This window comes from Poecilia formosa, unplaced genomic scaffold (assembly GCF_000485575.1).
Source record: "Poecilia formosa unplaced genomic scaffold, Poecilia_formosa-5.1.2 Scaffold129, whole genome shotgun sequence".
In the NCBI taxonomy this organism is placed as follows: Eukaryota; Metazoa; Chordata; class Actinopteri; order Cyprinodontiformes; family Poeciliidae; genus Poecilia; species Poecilia formosa.
In genome coordinates this window covers 1,158,902-1,165,159 of record NW_006800068.1, presented here as the reverse complement: position 1 = coordinate 1,165,159, position 6,258 = coordinate 1,158,902, and the positions used below count along the sequence as shown (strand labels likewise).

Genomic DNA, 6,258 nt, shown 5'->3' with positions numbered 1-6,258 from the left:
TGTTTGGCATTCACAGATAGACTGGAACCACACCTAAGTTTACTTCATCCAAACTGAGGCCTATATTTTTAGGGAGATCAGAGTTTGCTTTTTTTCCCTTTTTTTTTTTTTTTTTTTTTGGTCAGTATTAGAGCGTGTTTTTATTTTGCATTCACACCACCCCAATTGAAGCAGCATTGTTTCGATTCGGTAAACAAACTGGAGTTGGTCAAACAGAGTTGGTGTGAATGCACCCTACTCATCATAGCTTTAGATACTAGAAATCTGTCCATTTTGTCTCTGGTATAGACTTGGTCCCTATTAAGATATATGGCACCCTCTATGTGGGTTACAACTCACACTTGGAAAAGCACTGGTCTAGACAAAATCAGGGAAACCATCTATGTAGAGAGACTCTATAGGGCAATTACCTTTGAAGAGCTTTGCTGGAATATTGTCTAGATGTTTTCTGTTAAAAACATTTTTCCATGTAACATTATGCACTAATTTATTCAATTAGTCTCGATACAAACCTCCAACATGGCATCGTAAACATAAAATCTAATTACGTTCTTTGGGCTTTATACAGAAAACTGCCAGTGGGTTCCTATAACCACAACCACCAGGTAGTTATTGAGCAACAAGAGAAACACCATGCTTTCAGAACAGAACCAATGTACAAGAAAATACTGGAAGCAAGTAGCTTTATTGTCCAATATTAAAGCAGAGCTGTTGAGGTGAAAGAGAAAAAAAAAATCTATTAGCAGAAAATATTACATCCAGAATCCTCACAAGACAATCTCTGGAGGTCTTGAAATGCCTGACACAGTTTGTAAAGTTATTTGAAAGTTTGAGTCATGAAAAATTTACAGATGGTTCCAGGATGTTTTGTCAAGCAGAAACTTAATAATAGATCTCAGGAAAGATATAGATTGCACAAAAGTTACCAATGCAGCCATATAGCAGCAAGATAATCTGCAGTAAAACTATGACCAATATGTGTAACTAAACAAGAATGCAGACAAATTTTGTTGTGAGACAAATGTTGTTTAAGTAAATCTGGGTTCAAAAAGGAGGATAATAAGCACAAACTATAGTTACCACACTTTCCATGACCACTATAAATTTGTACAAAACAAAAATCAGCGAATTACAGTGAAAACCTTTCTATGTTTCAAAAGTTACACATTTCTCCGTTGGTTTTATTTCCCCCCGCCTGTTGGAATATACACAGCAGTGACGCTAGTTAGCATTAGCTTCATTTCAGTTTGCAAATGTTTATCACTCACCAGAGAAAATCACAGCGGAAACAGATCTAACTGCAAGGGTCAGATCACTTATCTCCGCTTCCATTAATCATGACTGGGATTTATGAGCGTTTATCACATAACATGCTTTCTTTTTTTTTCTCAAAATGAAATAGCTTAGCACAACCTATGCTGCGGCCAGCTACGGCTACTTCTTCTACTCTTTTTGTTGTTGTGTAAACCACAGAGTGTAAGCCTCTAGTCCACCTACTGGCGGTTTCTGGTAGCAAAAAAAAAAAAAAAAGTACAAACCCATTTGCTGTTGCGTTAAATTACAAGACTAAACCAGTTGAAACAAAACATATCAGATACTAATAATAATATTACACATATTTATGGGTGATACATTACAATGGTTGTGTTGGTGGCAGAAATTTGTCCTGTAATCGGTGCTGGTTCAAGCGCCACTCCATCCACCTCTATCTACCAAGTTGCAGCTTCAGAATGAGAATGAGAGTCAGATTGCAAGTTGCTGCAGTGTTTCTTAATTTTTTGTTTTGTTTGACTGGTTAGATAGACCACAATACATTAAAAAATATGAATTGTAAAAAATCATTTTTTTCATTGAAGATTGGGTAATTTATGTAAAGTAAACATTTAAATTGAAATGTTTCTTGTTCTAATGCTTGTGAATATAATAAGGGACAAATCTAGAAGTATGAACCAAGTTTATTATTCCAAAATGCAAAGTGGTTGTGTAGTGTAGAATTTTCATCTTTTAGCCGCTGCATTTTTCAATCTTTAAAAAAAAAAAAAATTGTGAGGGTGGTAATTAGAAATGGAATAAAATTAGAAAAATCTAAGAGCAAGGTTAAATTGTATATCAGCTTCTTCAATAAGCAGAGCGGGGCACCCTGCAGTGAACTTGACTCATCACAGATCTCAGTACAATGGCAGACTGTCAACTTTTATAAATGGGGTTTTCCACTCACTCGTGTACACTGCCAAATATTCTCCCTGAGCTGTGCTCATCTTTGTCTCCTGACATCAAAAGACTCGTTTTCTCAATAAGACTAGATCAATCAGAGAGTGAAATGCTTTGATCCCCATGTGAGACCAGTTGGGAATAAAATCTGGCCCCGTGCACTGCCTATCAGCATGTCAGAGAAGTGTATATTTATGTGCTTGACCTTAATAGGTATGATTGGCTAACCTCCATTTAGCTCTCCTCCAGCATCCTATCAATAAAAGTAAAAAGATAATGGGTTGATTCTTCCTGTCAAAAGAAGGTCCGCCACCAGGACCTGGGGAGTGGAAACACTCAGTGAGTGACACATCTTTACAAATACCTTTAGTCAAAAAAAAAAACAAAAAAAAAAACGCTTTAACGTGAGACATCAAAGGATGTGACAAGCTCAGTCAATACTGAGCCAACATTATTCACCTCCAACAGGAGTGCTTCTAGGTCTAGTCTTTCTGTTAGGAGAGATCTCAGCTGACAAAACACCATCAAATGAAACAAACACAATAATCAGATCAGAGCAGTGGAAACAGGCCATGATGAATGATGGTTTTGCTAAAAAAAAATTTCAATTAATTCAATAATAAAGATGATGTCCAGATGATGTCATTATGTGACTTTTTCTTGTGATACAAGTCCAAGCTATTACTATGTGCCAATGTTATGAAGGAAATCCTGGATATATGTTTGCACTAGTGTAAAAGTAAGAAAGGTAATTTAGTTGATGCCCTTTGTTCTGATGTAATCAACAGTCAAGGTAAAGGTTCTCCAGAATTTTTTAACATGTTCTGTGTAGCAACAATGTTGGGTACACAGCAGAAAAAAATACCAGAGGAACAGAAATGATGAATTAATGACTAATAAGGGTAGTGATGGTAAAGAGGGCGCCGAATTTTTAGCTTCTCACCTTCAGAAAAGGCCTATTTCCATTTTTGATCAAATGTTCTTCAAAATCTGAATTACTTGGACTGGTCAAAGTTGAAAAAAAAACAACATACTTTCTAAACACAACAGACATTCTTAAAAAAAACAGAGTAATTTATGACACATTTGTTGTACTGAATCCAAAGGCATCAGGACCACCTTAGTGTACGACTAGCATGAACATTGCAATATCTATTTTGGTCAAACGTGAACTAAATTATTTCACGTTGATTTTGAATCACATATGCCACACTTTGTGATTAGTGAAATCTTTAGCTGGAAGAACACAAAGGGGAGTCTTGGTTTTCAGAATCCCTCCAGCGGCAATTTATGCTCGAATTGCCACCGGTGGGAAAAGTCTCCTTGTCAAAGCTATCAACAAAATTAATATTCAGAAAAAAATTTATTCAGGTTTATCCTATTTAAACTGAACTAAATTAAGCCTTTAAAAGCTTTCTTTAATCAAACAGGCTTGACTGGAGAGCTCTAAGGAAAGAGCTTTTGTGGAGTAAATGTGATTGACTGCACAGGTTGAGACGTGAATTCATAAGTGCAACCACAGAAATACTCTGTGTGGTTCATTGTCATTTGAATTCCATTACTGCCTCATGCTGTGACCAGCGTTTCTTGAAAATATTGGTTGGAAGAAAATTGGAAATGCAATCTAATGCCAGGGACCCTCTTGCAACAGGAGCTGCAAAACACTGAGACAGATAGAATAGGGATGACTTCCACCGCAATAGACTTCCTGTTCTGTTATTCTTCTTCTGTCTTTTTATTTTTGTACCATTCCGATTTTCTCCTGTGTGCACACAATGGCTTGCTTCACAAAGGAGAATGAAAGAGGGAAAAAAAAAAAAGAGGCAGCAAGAGGAGGCCACACAGCAACACTTTCATCTATGCTGTGCTGACTCGGCTGAACTCTCCCTCTGAGAGGCTGATGAGGAAGAATGGCCTTGCAGAGGAGCCAACCGGGTGCATCCATAGCTGTCATCATCATCTGAATCCAAGATTGCTGAGTCCACAACTCTGGCCCCCTGCATGGATGGGAAATGACCTGTCTATGTTTGTCTGACGCCTCTTCTATCTACAGACAAGCCCCTTATCCTCTGTCTCCAACAGCACTGCCCGGCTCCGCCTCGTCTGCGTGAGTCAACAAGTTCTTTTATTGTAAGGACTGGTGTGTCATGTTTCGAACCAGCAGTGTAATTTTTTGGATCTATTCTTGCTTTAGTGACAGATTCCCCTTGTTCTCTTAGGGAGCGGGAGACCAATTCATTGAGTCATTTATGTTAAAGTTGAGAAACATTAGCACTGCGGTTTGTCAGAGGATTTGAGTTAGCCAGAAAAGGATATTTTCTTACTCTTCTGGAGATAAAAAAAAAAAAAATGCATTAAACTGGGTTTCTTCCATTTGCTCAACTTGAAATTACTTTTTTTGTTGTTGTATATTTGTAATCATCATTATTCTGATGCTTATCTAGTCACAGTGAAGGATAATAAAAAAAAAATCTTGCTTATTTTTGCTGTTACACTGTTTTGCTGGTAATTAAACTACTTCAGTTTTCTCGAAACATTTACATCCACTCATTCTCTTGCTACTTTTTTTTTGCTACAATTGTTGCATTTGAAACATTTCTTCTAAGTACTGTGATTTAAAATATACAAAATGAAAATAATTTTTTTAAATTAATTGCCTGAGTTTTAATTCACTGTTGATTTTTTGTTATTTAAAAAGGGTAAAAAATTGCACACACAGTGGCTCAAACGCCATTCCCATTGCAAGCTGAAAATAAAACACTCTTTCTGTGGCCATCAATAAGCATTTCTGTTAGAATAATTGTGGTTGGAGAATTAATATTTTCTATCTTCAAAAATGGTAGAGCTCTTAAAAATTGGTCAGAGTGAACACATAGTAGACATTTCTTGAGAATAAGGTGCATAAATGCTCCTTAGATGTAACAGATTGTTTAACAAAATGCTGCTTATTTGTCACCTTTGCACCCATGCAAATATTTTTCAAGATACGTGTGTATAGGTGTCAATAAAAAAGAGCAGCTTTGGGGACAGTAATTAGCATGTGGTGTTTGTTATATATTAGAAAAGACTGAACTATTTTCCAAATAAGACAAAACAAAATTATTAAGTTACTTTAAGCACATCAGTGAGTACGAACAAGATGTTGCTTAATTGTATTGAAATCATTCATCTAATTACGTTTGAACAAAACTTTATTCTACACTTCACATCGTAAATTTGACTTTATCAGGCTTTTAGTTCTTTCACTGAAATTTAAGTTTAGACTTTGACTTGTCTGACCTTTCTTCATTCTGAACCTAGAAACCTCTGGGGAGGCAAACTGGTGAATTTATTTTTTGTCTCTTTTCACTTATGCATTTTTGATAACCACATTCAGAAATTGTAGGTATGTTTTTGTGCGAGCTTGCTGCGTTGAGCTTCTGTTTTGCTGTAGGAAAGGATGATGGTGGAATGACAACTTTTGAAATTGAGGAGTCCCAAAGCATAAAGTATCCTTATGGCAAATATCTTATACTAAAGGCATCATCTTCTGCTACAGTGAAAGTTGCACTTTATTTGAATTTTGTTTGTAATATCCCAAATATAGATTTATTACTCACATAGTGGTATGCGTATGCCAGGCAAGTTTGGTATGACGATAAAATCAACTGAACAGGATGCAGTTACATTTTTGTTTAAATTTAATATTGTGCAGGATTTTTATTCAGCCCCAGTTTTCATTCACACCTCAGGTTCTTTTAAAGGGCATTCGTCTGATGCTGCGTTTGTAGGTGCAGTCAACTGCTGAGTCTTTATGTGTCACCAGTTGCTCGTTGGCCTAAAGTTTCTATTTTCAATTGACAGTAAATTTTACATCTTATTTTTAAATTAGCAGAATTGGAAGAAGAGATGAGAGGCACATGCTCCAAGTTGATTGAGGTCAACTGATAATTTTGTGATGTGAGGGGGCCGATCATGTGCTGCTGTTGATCCACTGTGTTTTCTGAGGACAGAAGTTGCCACTGGTTCCTTCCAAAACATTTTAGAGCACGTTGTTCTTTCCTCTCC

The 6,258-nt window shown here is 36.4% G+C and overlaps 1 long non-coding RNA gene across 1 annotated transcript in view; it reads right to left on the bottom strand.

The window, feature by feature from the left end:
- The window catches only part of LOC107837272 (uncharacterized), an 11,674-nt gene extending 10,252 nt beyond the window's left edge, over positions 1-1,422 (bottom strand). Inside the window, exon 1 of the long non-coding RNA XR_001663292.1 lies at positions 1,269-1,422. This is a non-coding gene — a long non-coding RNA (uncharacterized LOC107837272). The remainder of the gene's footprint in view (positions 1-1,268) is intronic.
- Positions 1,423-6,258: the final 4,836 nt, after the last annotated feature.